Raw genomic sequence first — 13,325 nt, 5'->3', positions numbered from 1 at the left:
AGCCGGGCAGTTCCGCTGCTGTTCAACACCGTCGTAGGCAAACAGTGACAGCAGCAACTCCCGCGTGCTGTCGGAATGAAGGTGACCTTTACAAAATGATGCCCCTCGCCAAGCTTCTCATACACGTTTTAAAAAAAAAGAGGGGGGGGGCGTATGTTTTTCAGTGAGAATATTTCTTCTTGATCATTCCTCCCTTAGCTGTAGCCTGCGGCCCTTGGCTTGGACGCTAATCCCTAGCTGCGCTGAGTGCTGTACGGCTAACCTTTCTGCCGCAGTCCTGGGTGTTGACACTGACATGCTGCAGTTTACCGTTTGTGATTTATTTAGGGTAAATATGTCTCGGGTGGCATTTAATCCTTCATGAAACCAGTGTAGCCTGCAGTGTCAAACCAGCAATCACGTTGTATGCACAATGAAAGGAACAGGCCTTTGCAAAGGAAAATTGGACCGAAGGTGTTTCAAGGCTCCGAAGGACTGCAGAGGATTCACTAAGCTCTTGTGTCCTGTAATTACCTGTAGAGCCGGGTTAACGTGGGCTCCCTTCTCTCTCTCCCTACACAGCTGCTGGAATGTGAGGGGATTGAAGAAGCACATACACAACTGTGGGCCTCGGAATGATGAGGCGCAGCCGAGGGCGATGTGGGCGCTCTCCCCGCAGCTCAATCGTCTGCAAGGGACACACGGCGAGCCTTAGCTTTCCTGGAGGTTGGGCTGGAGAAGACAGTAGAACCTTAAAGAAGTAAAAAAGCAAAGCAACAGAAATATTCACTTGGAGACTGTAATCCAAAAGGAACACCTTTTTATTAAACGACAGCCAATTAAACGATTGCGCCTCCAGGACCCGTGGCGAGGAAGCCGGGACTCCCTGCCCGGATGAAGCAGCCTACGGATGTGGACAATGCCGCGTGCATGGTGGAGAGTCGCCGCAGCGCCGTCTCCGTACGAAGAAAGCTCTAGCCGCATAAGGTCACAAGGGAAGTGCGTGGCTCAGACAGGCATCCTTCCGGATGCCTCTGGCCTCACTGAACAGTAGGAGCCGAGCGGGGGAGGCTTCTCCAAATCAAGTCCTACCCCACACAACACCCCAGCAGCCAGACCCACAGCACCTGAGAGGCAAAGCACACTCCTCTTGCTTCCTGATTTGCTTTGAAGAACCCAGTAAATGTGATAAGATGCTGTCAGCGTAGCACTGAAAGTTCCATTCGTTTATCAACTCAACCCAGACACGTGGACCCCAAGCCCTAGAAGACAGCCCGGAGGAGCCTCAGTGGATCTTTGCTCAGTCACCTAACAGGTCATGCAGAAGACCCCGCGGAGGTCCAGGCCTGGCCCTGGCCACGCCCACCTGCGCCGCTCGGACCCACCACCCCGCTGAGCAGCAAGGGCCCCGCTGCCTAGTAGCACCGCGTCTAGGAAATCCTGTGACCAATGGGCAGAATTTGTATCTCTCGGTTCTATCAAATCTTTTGTTATCCCGAACATGAAACAATGGCATAAGGAAGGAACTGAAGTACCAGCTTAGACTTCTAACCCAGAGTAGGTTCTAGGAAGAAAACTAGGAAAGAAGAAAGGCCCTTCGTTGAGCAAACTACAAAAAGAGCTGTTAGGTTCTCACTCCTTTTACTGTTTAAGATTAGCCCATCATTTAAGAGAGCGCCCAGCGCACGTAAGCAACCGCCTCCTATTCCATCTTGCTGAAGAATACAATCCGTTTTCTGCTCCTCTAGGGCGATATCATTTTACATGAAGAAAAAAGTTCGCTCAGATGGCAGTTATACGTTTCGGAAGCACCTTCTAATCAGGCTTTGGTGATTCATTATTAGCTTCAGCGGGCGATCCATCTGACATGTAAGGGGAAAAAATTAGCAGCTGTCACTGCGTGATGAGTTAATTTCCTGATAGGCCTGACACTGAAAAGCCATTTGGAGACGTGGCAGCGGCTGACGGGAAAACCTGGCGCCGCTTTCCAATTGGAGAGAGAAAGCACGGCCGGGCCTGGGCGGCAGCGGCGGCGGCGGCGGCGGCGGCGGCAGCGGCGCGCGGCCCGAGTGTGGCCATTGCGCAGGCGCCCTGCGCCCTCGCCCCGGGGCGGTCCCCGCATGCGCCGGCGAGCCGGCGGAAGGACCCGGCCCGCAGAGGGGAGAGCGTGATGGTCTCCTCTTGGTGGTCCCCTTGGCAGTTTTCATAATTGGAGGTCGGGCTTTCAACTGTGGGATAATGGTTTGTCGCCATGAAAAGTAGCCCCGTGAAATAAATATTGTGGAGACTCTGGAAGAGGGAGTGAAGGTGAGGTGGCAGCGGGCGGCCCAGGTGGCTCGCGGTCAGTGAACCCGGGACCCGACCTCCCTCCAGTCCTGCTCGTGAACTGCGCTTCCCCAGGGGCCCCCATTTCCGGCCAACAAGTGGGAGAAAACCCCGAACATTTTATAATACAGGGAAGATGGAAATTAGGACCAGAGAACTCAGTATAAGACCAACTTGTGTCAGCAGGAGGGACGCGCATGGTCTTCGTGGAGGCAGGTACTTGATGAAGAATTCGCGTGCAGGATTCTAGGATGGGGACCAGAGCTGTTGGCACCTGCGCCCGTCTGCGTGCCGGCAAGGCGACAAGTGCACAACGTTATGGAAATAAGGGGAAGTCACTTAAGCACTGTTTTGCCTTCTTGGATTCTGGTCTGTAAAATCACTGAAGCAGAGGCCTCGTGAGGAATCTTCGCCTCGAGAAATAAGCATGAGATAGAGAACCTGGTGGCTCCAGCTCAGCCCAGGATTCCGGTTTCTCCAGCGCAGTTGGACGCGGAGGGTGTGGGACAGCGCAAGCCCGGCCAGGAGACGGACAGAACCACCTGTTCAGTCACGTGGTCACAAAGGCCCATTAGGAGAATTAAGTAAATCCATTATAAATCTCAGTCAAGGAATCTTTTACTTGCTCCATGGCTCTGCGTTTTCAATACCTTTTAATAAATTCTTTTAAAATGACCTAATTTCAACATGACTTTCAGCATCATGAGAAGGTAATTTATCACCGGGATAAACAAGAGCACATGGAACAGTCCACACTGTCGCTGCATTTCCAGTTCGCTCCAGAATGGCTCGCGTTACTCTTCAAATGACTTTTTAAGTAGAGGGATAAAAGCAACACGAAGTAAACGTTTGTGTTTTAATTTCCAAACTGGGTTCGTGTTTGGAGATGAGGAGCTTTGTTCAGGCTTATCTGGGGCTGCCAGCTGCCCCAGGCGTGGGAAGCGGTCAGGGCAGTGTTGGCTGGGAAGGGGTCCCCTTAGCAGGATGGCCTTTGTCCTCTGGCCCTGCTGCTCCCCAAAGCCTCAGCGGACCTTCAGAGCCACCCTGACCCATCTGAAAAGGGGGCCAGAGCCCTAAAGGAAATGCAGCCGCCTGGCTGGGTCCGCCTTCCGCCTCTGCCCCTGTTGCAGGTCACCGAGGTGAGGATGCTTGCGCGTCAGAGCTGCCCGATGTGGCCTGTTACGGAGCCTGGCTTTACAGCGAGGCACTTTCCTGCTAACAGTGGTGCAGTCACAGGCATCTTGCAAGCCGGTTTCTCGCCCTCATGGAGAAGAAGGCCCCGAGAGGCGAGGCTGGGCTCTGGCCACGACACGAGATGTTAACTGGAGCGCACCCCGTCCCCGAGGATGTGATTTCTGGGCAGGTGCGAAGTGAGGGCTGTCCACCTGCTCCCTGCTCTGTGCGCTTCACGGAGCTCAGATGGCTTATCCTTTGTCTCTGCTTCCCCAACAGAGCGTCAGTTCAAGGGCAGTGTCACCTTTGCCCCCAGCTATGAGCGTAGACTGGGACACCGTGGGCCCTCCGCTGGTCATCGTGAGTGAGTGGGTAAATACATGAGTTCTCTATTCTGCAGTTTTCCTCATTTTTATCTTCGCCTTCCTTTCTGTTTTTTTTAGTCATAATTTTCTCAAATAACAAAAATCTTTGGCGTGAATTGAGCGCAGATGCCGTGTGAACGGAATTCTTATTGGGCAAGTGGCTCAACACACATTTCTCTACCTATTTCCACCTTTTGCTGGGATTTCTTGATGAGGAAGGTCCTGAGACCGAACCTCATGACAAATACTGAGCTGAGTTCACGCATGGTCGTGTCGTACATGTCAAGGTGACTTTTGAGCTTTTTGTCAGCGGGAGTAGATGGCAGAAGATTTCCTCTTGGTTCGTGATTACCATAATCTTAAGGGAAGCATAACAGTCTGTGCCTGTGGACCCCCGGCTAATTGTGCTCTGTTCTTTTAAAATTAGAATTCTGTGCGCTTATCCCCATTTCTTGCTAGTAGCCCTGAGGTCCTGGGCCAGTGCTATTTATTCCACCCATTATTCCTTCCTTGATGCCAGGAGAAGAAATCCTGGTGTTCTTGGTGGTCTTGAATGATCATGACTTTTCCTTTTCTGGAGGGGGATCTTTGTGGCAGCAGGACATGCAGCCCCGACCGTGAGCCTGCTGTTACACACAGCTGCATCCCTGATGCGGCCTGAGATGAAGCTGGTCCATTAGAGACCAGAGAGAAGCACCAACAGGAGGAAAGTAATACCAGGTTTCTCTGATTCCAGAAAGGCACACGCTCATGCCTCAGTACCTCTGAAATCGGGAAGCTTCGATAGTGGCTTAGATCCAGCCACATGTCTTTACGGAGCAGGTCTTAGGGGAAGAAGTCTTGGGGGTTCCCTTGGAAAGAACAACAGGTATCCAGCAACCCCTGACGCTGAATTTCCAGTCACTTTTCATGGTCTAAGGAAGAAGGCTTATGCTCACAGCCGCGGATGCATCCGGATGAGGCGGGACACATCTGGGTGGGTCCCTTTGCCAGGGACCTGAGGGGTCCCACAGTGCAGTCCTAAGTGGGACAGCTCCAGTGTGGGTGGTGTCACAACTAGGGGTACGGGGTGCTACTGGCATCTAGTGAGTGGAGGCCAGGGATGCTGCCGGAGCCCTGCGGTGCCGGGACAGCCCCCCTCAGACCACCAGCAGGGCGCTGCCATGGCTGGGAGGGCGACCCTGCTCCACGTGCACGTGCTCTCTGCTGCTCTCTGCCCGCCAGGCCCTTGGCGTGGACCTTGGGGTAGCCTTGCCTGTAGCAGGAAGGCCTGCACCGAGCTCGCCGGCCTGCTGGGTGAATGTGTTCACAGGCTGGCCTGAGTCCTCCGAGGGGACAGGAGACCTGGCGTTGGACCCCTCACCACCCCCACCGCCCTCGGGCCAGCCTCTCCTCTCCCTCTTCCTGCCACACTTTCCTGTTCCTCTGGAGCGTTCCCCGGCCTTCCCTGCCCTGTGCTCCTGCACACGTCCAGGCCCCCGGCAGCGGGCTCCCTCGCCCCGCCCACAGTCTGGTGGATGGGAGCAGGCAGCAGAAGGCCTGGTTCCCGCCCCACCATCTGAAGGCAGACGGTGACTTGCTGCTTCTTCCCTGAGCAGCTCCTGGGCAGCAGGTCTTCGAGGGTTCCCTGCCCTGCATCCAGGATGCTGACGAGAGGCACAGCCCTGTGTCCTGGTCCCTGAGGTCAGCGCACTGGTGTCCCTCTTGGCACGCGGCAGCAGCGAGCGGCTCTCAGGTGCTGTGTGATCCAGACGCTGACCCAGGCAGGTTTCCGCTGAAGGGACGGGAGGCAGGGGACTGCTGGCTCATCTCGGCTTTCCCTGGATGCTCCTCTCCTCCATTTACTTCTCCACTTGTGAGAGCTGGGATCTGCTCACTGATGCGTGTTCCTGTGTTTTCCTCTCGTGAATGTGATTTGGGTTTTCCAGGCCCCGAGCCCACCCTGGGCCCCTCAATCCCAGAAGAAGGCCAGCCCCGGGATGCCGTGGTGGGGACTCCCCCGAGGGAGATGCAGGTGGAGCCAGTCCGGCCGGAGGCCTGGGCCCCTGGGATGGGGGTGAGGGCTGTCCAGGCTCAGGCCTGGGGAGGGCAGCTGGAGAAGCGGCCCAGACACCAGCGTCTCTCCTGAAACGGCCTCCTCTCCCTGACCCCTCCCCTGCGGACCCTGTGGAGGGCAGGACTCCCGCTGGGAGGCGGCGCCCCCTAACCCGCATGCCCCTTGAGGGCTGGGTTCTGTGCAAGCCATCTTTGCAAAGGTCGCCATCGCTTTTCAGGCTCAGCAGCTGTGCCTCTGAAAGTGGAACAGCACTCTTGGGGGTCTTGGGTTCTGACGGAGGGGTCGTCCCGGGGGGTCCCTGGGAACATGCAGCAACGGCCCAGGAGCAGTTCTGGGGCCACCGCGTGGCCTGTGAGTGGCCGTTGTGCCCCGTCCCGCCCCCTGCTCCCTTCCTCATTGTTCTGCACAGGAAGCTGGGCCCTCGCTCCTTCGGAGGCACAGCCAACCCTACACTGAGCCCCGGCGTGTGGGACCTGTGGGAGGAGGGCTCCCCAGGCGCCAGCACCCCTCGGGGGACGGCCTCGCGGGCAGGCGCGGGCAGAGGCCCGGGGCGGCGGGCTGTGTGCCTCAGGCTGTCCACTCCCGACGTGTGCAATTATACACATTATCTACATATGTTGTGCACCAGTAGTATAACTGCACAAACACGAAAATAGAGCCAGGAATGAAGGTAAACTGTGTTTTATTGCTTGGCTGACGGAAAAGGCTATATACTATCGTTACATATTAGGGCAGAATTCCCCTTTTCAAAAAGTGAGTGTCAACGGATATTCGATAAATTGGCCAGACCTCGAGCTACAGTGGTGTCGGCTGGCACGGAGCTCGCAGCGCGAGGAGGAAGAGGGTGGGCTCAGCCCCTGGGCCCGCGTCTCTGGGACCGTCTCCAGCCCCTGGTCTGCAGCACAGCTTGCGAGGCTTAGCTTGGTGAAGACCACGACCCCTGATCTGGAGGCCACCGGGCCAGGCACGGGGGAGCTGCGTCGTGAGGCACTGTGCCGTCTGCTCTGTGGGCCTGGCTCTGCCCTCGGCACCTGTGACCGCAGGTGACAAGCTGCCCCGGTGAGGCGGCGTCTCCGTCCACGGGTTCTCTTTGATTTTTTAATAACAACACGTATCAGTAGACGTTCTGGTGTTTTCTTTCTGTACCCACTGGATCGTGGGCACCCACTCTGGTGACCCCCCCCCCCAGAGCGCCCCCAGGTCCAGCGCCTCCCCTTCCGCTCTCGCCGCCCTTTGACCCTCAGAAGGTGCTGAGCCAGGAGCCTCAGTCGCGCTGAACGTTCGCGGGCAGGAGAGGAGCCGGGCCTGGCGGCCCGTGGTCTTCCCCTGGCTCGCCCCGCCGCGCCACCCCACGGCCGGGCAGCCGAGTGGGGCTCATCGGCAGGGGTCGCGGTATACGCGGACTCCGTGAGGGGACCTGCCAGCCTGGACTTCTTGGACTCGGCTGGGCATGAGGACTGAACACAGACCTGCGTGTGTCCCCTGCCCCAGACCCGCAAAAGAAAGCCGAGGACTAGCAAGGTGAGATCCTACAAAGACGCAGGGAGTGAGGGCGGGGGGCGAGAGCAGAGGCAAAGATGGGCTTGAGGAAGGTGGGGGTGGGAGGGTGGAGCTAACGGAGGGACGTGGGGAAAGCAGGTCCTCGGCGCCAGCAGGCGGGGCTCGCAGTCAGCAGGGGGCCGCTTGTGTTCCAGAATCAGGAGAGGCTCCGACATCCGTGCTGCAGGTGGAGTGGCCTGACCTCCACAGCCAGGCGGCGCGCCCCCCCACTTCCTAATCCAAGGGTCGACTGGAAGCTTTTTCTGCCAGAGGAATCCAACCGGGGAAGCTCTGGAGCTGGGCGCACAGCAAGGACTGGGGGTGCCGTGCGAAAAGTGGGGTCAGGGGACAGTCTGTATACTGAGAACCACCTTCCCAGTCTCGCCCCTGCTGGGCTCTGGCGCAGTGGAGACCAAATAAGTGACCCCTGCTAGAAGACCAGAGGATTCTTTTCTGGAGAAACAGAATCGCCCCAGAGGGAAGACCTCCATGGACAGATGTGGACGGATTTCCCAGTGAAGAAACCAACCACTGTCAGATCACTGCAGCCTCCGTGCAGCACTCCAATATCGGCGAAAGACCAAGGAGCAACGTGAATCAAAAAGAAAAAAAATAAGAAGGGGGAAAAGGAAGAAATTCAGCAGAAACGTATTTAAAGGGGACATCCAAAGCTGCAATTTGATAATAAGGGAATGCATGTTTCCATGAAATAATAACAAATGTCTGTATTTTTAAAAAGTAACAAGAAAGAACTCCAGGAACTTAAAAGCAAAGTAGATGCCATTTTTAAAGGTTCGTCAAAAGGTTGGAAGGTAACATCAAGGAAAGCTCTCAGAAAGTGAGACCAAAAGACACAGGAATTGAATATAGAGGAGATCCAACAAATCAGAAAATTAAAATATCAATACGGGGGAATCTGAAACAAAGAGAAGTTCTAGAAAGGGAAAATGGGGGAAAGGAAAAGAAAGAAATTATCAAAGAATTAATCCAAGAAAATTTACCAGACTGAGGGATACGAGCTTTCAGCTTGAAAGACCCATTAAGTGCTTAGCAAAATGAATGAAGAGGACCATACTAGGCATATCAACATGGAATTTCAGAAGCCCAAAATATGCAATACTGAAAGCTGTCAGAAAAAAGTGACAGATCACACAAAGGAAGTCAAAAGAACGTCATCAGACTTCTGAAAACAGTCCTGGATACTGGAAATCAAAAAAGGGATATCTTCAAACTCTTTACGGAAAATTTTATTATCCAAGAATTGTATATCCAGCTGAACTATCAATCAAGTAGAATGGTACAATAAAGACGTGTCAGATGTGTAATCTCTCCAAAGGTTTGCCTCCCGTGTGCCTTTTTGCATGAAGCTGCTGAAACACATGCTCTTGCAGAAGGCAGATTTGTCTTGAGATTCAGGGACAGAAGATCAACCTAGGAGCAGCAAAGGGAATTTCCAGGATTCTTATTAGAGCAGGTAAAAGGAGGGCTCTACGAGAAAAAGAACAGGAGTGATGGATGACTTGGTGTATTCATTTGTATGGAAAATATGTTAAGAAAGTTTGGATAGTTTGGAAAGAATGAGTGACGGCATATTAAAAATCTAAGCTGGTAAAAACGAAGAGGTAATATTAACGCCGGTAAAAACTAAACAAGTGTATAAGAAAGAAAATCGAATCACCTGGTTCATCAACGAACAATATTTACATAGTCATAATGCTGATACTGAAGATGAGTTTAATAAAAATGGTACTATAATTAAGCCGGGAGGATAGAGGGAAGGAGGTGTTTAAGATGAGGGTACGAAATCCTCTGTCCTAACGGGAAGTTAACAGACTGGTGTCTCCAGCCTGCGCATCAGTTTGTCAACAGACTGCAACAGACTTCTCCCCCAGACGGCAAACTAGCACAGTTACTGGCTCCCTCCTCAAGATCAGCCCTGGAGAAACGGGGAAGGGCCTGAGGAGGTGGCAGCAGCCCTTCGTTGGGCTGGTTTTTGTTTATTTATTTATTTTAGCATCTTTATTGGAGTATGATTGCTTTACAATGGCATGTTAGTTTCTGTTGTATAACAAAGTGAATCAGCTATAAGTATACATATATCCCCATATCTCTTCCCTCTTGCGTCTCCCTCCCTCATACCCTCCCTATCCCACCCCTCTAGGTGGTCACAAAGCACCGAGCTGATCTCCCTGTGCTATGCGGCTGCTTCCCACTAGCGATCTATTTTACGTTTGGTAGTGTTTATATGTCCATGCCTCTCTCTCACTTCGTCCCAGCTTACCCTTCCCCCTCCCCATATCCTCAAGTCCATGCTCTAGTAGGTCTGTGTCCTTATTCCCGTCTTACCCCTAGGTTCTTAATGACCTTTTTTTTCCTTAGATTCCATACATATGTGTTAGCATATGGTATTTGTTTTTCTCTTGAGCTGGCTGTTTGCGTGGAGAGGGCTGAGCTCGGGGTCACAGGGCCGCCACCGCCGTCGCTTAAGGAAAACTTGGAGAGGCAGTGAAAGCCGCCTCTTGCGCTGCACGCACCTCTGACCCCTCACTGCAGGACCCCGGGGCTGACCTCACACTGTGGGTGCAGAGGTGCTCAGGACGGAGGGCCCAGCCTCAGGGCCCTGCGGCTTAAACCCAGCAGTTCCTGCTTCAGGGCTGCTGCTTCCTTTAGTATTTGAAGAGCTGTAGTTGTCTGAATATTAAAAAAAAAAAAAAATAAGTAAATACACTTAATGATGATGTAGGAAGGGAATAGTTCTGTGTTAAAAAAAAGAAAAACTGACCCTTCCTCCATCCAAGAAGCCAAGCGCACTGAATTGATTCCCATTTGACTTGACGTCTGCCCTGCTGCCCCTCGGGATGAGCCCAGCGAGGCCTGACGGCATCGGGGAAGTGCCAGGTCACCGGCCATGGAGCGGGATGTGTCCAAACAAAGAGAGTTCTTCGGTCCACAGGCTGTGGGATGAAAGCATGTCGTTTCCCCAGTTTCTGGTGTACATGTTGGAAATCCTGCCCTCCCACCCCCCTTGGCTATTGGAAAACAATTGAGTCTGTTACTTCAAATGGACTGATGATAATTCCTACCAATTAACTGTATAATAATCATCTTGGCCATGTCTAGTTATCTGAGCAAGAGACTAAATTACATACTATTGCACACCAAATAACTTTTAGAATATGTATTTAAATAGTCAGAAATGGCCAGAAGCCACCAGTAGACTATTCACATCTCAAATGGTTTTACTGACATACTCTGCCATCTTGAGTCTATTTACACAACTCAACTAGAGGGTGTAAAACAGGGGGAAGATGGAAAATGTATATGTGCTGTAACCAAGAAAGGAAGGAATGATTCTCAGGAGGGGAGAGCTACATGGAATGGAAGATTTCATCAGTGTCCTGACGTTGGTCAGCAGCACTCAGGTAGCAAAATGGCGTTAGGCTCGGTCTTAAGTCTCCCGAACGCTTTGGCGTCTGACAGCGTTGTTACTGTTGCTTGTTCCTGGCTGAGTGTAGGCTGGCTTCACGTGTGACCCATCTCTGAATTTTGTTCAGTAGCCGGTGGCCGTGCTGTTGACCTTTGGGACTCCCCAGGGCTCTGATTCGGGTTCTGGATCCGCAGAAACACGTTGTATCAGGCGTGTGGCCTTTCGGGTCATAGTCTCCTTCTCTAGATGCAATGTGCTAACAGCAGCTTCCAGCAGCAGGCGGACCTGGCGGAGTTGGGGCGACGGCCCTGCTGATGGGCCAGCAGGGTCAGGGCGTGGGTGGGAGGCTCTGTTTCCTTGGCGTCGTGCTTCATGGGAAGGGACCTGCACTGGCATAAAATCCTGGTCTCCCTTCCGCCACAGTGTGTGGCGCACAGTGCTGTGACGCACGTCGGGGGGGAAGTTTGGAGGAACTGGCGATTCACTTTCTTCTCGAACCTCTTCTATCCTAAGTAACCATCTGCTCTGCTGCGCCAGACTTTCCCCACGTGGGTGGGCTGCCCAAGGCCTACACTGCTTGGGAGGGGTGGGTGGGCAGGGGGCAGGCCGTCGGGCAGGCTAGTAACCCTCGTCAGCCTCGGATCCAAAGCCCAGCCCTTCAATCCGCGTGTTAGTGATAAAGCGGACTCGTCTTTGGCATCTTACTTCTCAGCTGGTTCTGAACTCGGAAGAAAAAGAAAAGGGCATTAATTTTTTTTTTTTTTTCCGGTACGCGGGCCTCTCACTGTTGTGGCCTCTCCCGTTGCGGAGCACAGGCTCCGGACGCACAGGCTCACCGGCCATGGCTCACGGGCCCAGCCGCTCCGCGGCATGTGGGATCCTCCCGGACCTGGGCACGAACCCGCGTCCCCTGCATTGGCAGGAGGACTCTCAACCACTGCGCCACCAGGGAAGCCCAGGGCATTAATTTTTGACGCTTTAAGTCCCCAGAGTGTAGGCTTCTATTATGGACCTGAGCATTTGATTTCCTCCCCACGATAACAGCAGTAAGTGACAGGGACAGTCCTCCGATTTCCACCCCAAAGACCTGGGTCCCAACGCTGAGAAGAGTTGAGAGACATGGAGAGAATCCCAGTGCCACCCAGACGCACCACCTGAGAGCAGACCGGCCGGGCCTGCTGGGACTCGGAGCAGGTTCAGGGAGCGTCTCTGGGCGCGGCATTAACCTGTCTTAAGAGAACAAATGCCGAGAGCCAGTAGCACAGCCTCGATAGGACGGCAGCACAGGAAGCTTGCGTTCCGACCAGCAAATCCCGAGCTTAGACTCTCGGCTCTGCCCACGACAGTAGGATTCCGTCTGTCTGGAATGAGACCCGAATGCTGAATATTTAAAACTATCCACCGATGAGCCATATCCACGATCAGCCTCAACAGCCAACTAGTCAGCCAGCTGTCCCCGCGTTTCCTAGCTTTTACTACAAGACTAAGACTGGGCCAGGTGCCCTTCTGAATTCAAAGGGGATTGAGGCCTTGTCCTGTCCTGAGCCCCCGGATGAGATTACGTTGAAGAGATACACATAGATGCTAACATTTGCATTCAGCAACTTCACGTGCGCAAATGGACCGTCACTCCAACTGAGTCACCAAGAAATCATGTGAGACCTCGAGGTTTGCTTTTCCCATCTCTCAGCGATGGCCTGGGCCGTGTGGCAAGGCCCTGAAGGCCCCTTCCGGCTCCGATCTTCCTGGGTCCTTGAAGGAGAAGGGGAGCATCTGGCTTGATGGCGGTGAACCCGTGAAGAAAGGTCGCACCTCTGCGATCCCCGCCCCCATGGGTGCTGACTACTAGAAGCTCACCCATTAGCAGGGGTGCACACACCTCCCCACCCACAGTGCACGGGCTCAGACGTGGCCCCAGCATCCACTTCCCTCCTGGGAACAAGATTGACCACAGGGCACCTGCTGGGGTAGACGAGGTTGTCCCGTGGCCAGAGGTTCAGGAACCAGGTCAGAGGGGAAACAGTTGAATGAACTTACCCATAACGGTAAACCCAGAGGAAAGAAGACCAAGAAGAGGCTGCCTTGAGAGGGGTGGAATCAAAGGTACACGCGGGGGGTGGGGGGGCGCGGAGTAGACACCCTCGGACTCACTGAGTTGCTGGAGAGAGCACGCTGCCCGGGTTTTCTGTTAGGCCTGTGGTCTGGAGGGCGTCTGGGAGCCCGTTCAGCCCAGGCGTGAGGCGGGTGAGCTCTTCCACTCGGATGGCTGCTAAGGTCGCCCCGTAGGGTCTGGGAGTTGATTCAGTCTAGTTGAGGAGACGAGGAGAGCGTTTAGTGGAAGGAAGCCATCCCCATCTCTTGCCTGGATCAATGGAATCACTGCGCAGCCAGTGGCAGCTCCTCTTCTCACCCTGCTCCATCCCACTGGCTCCACTACGGCCAGACAGTCTTCTTAACGTAC

The sequence above is a fragment of the Leucopleurus acutus genome, assembly GCF_964270905.1.
Source record: "Leucopleurus acutus genome assembly, chromosome: 13".
Taxonomy (NCBI): domain Eukaryota; kingdom Metazoa; phylum Chordata; class Mammalia; order Artiodactyla; family Delphinidae; genus Leucopleurus; species Leucopleurus acutus.
The sequence above is the reverse complement of the archived record's forward strand: the minus strand, read 5'-3'. Positions refer to the sequence as shown.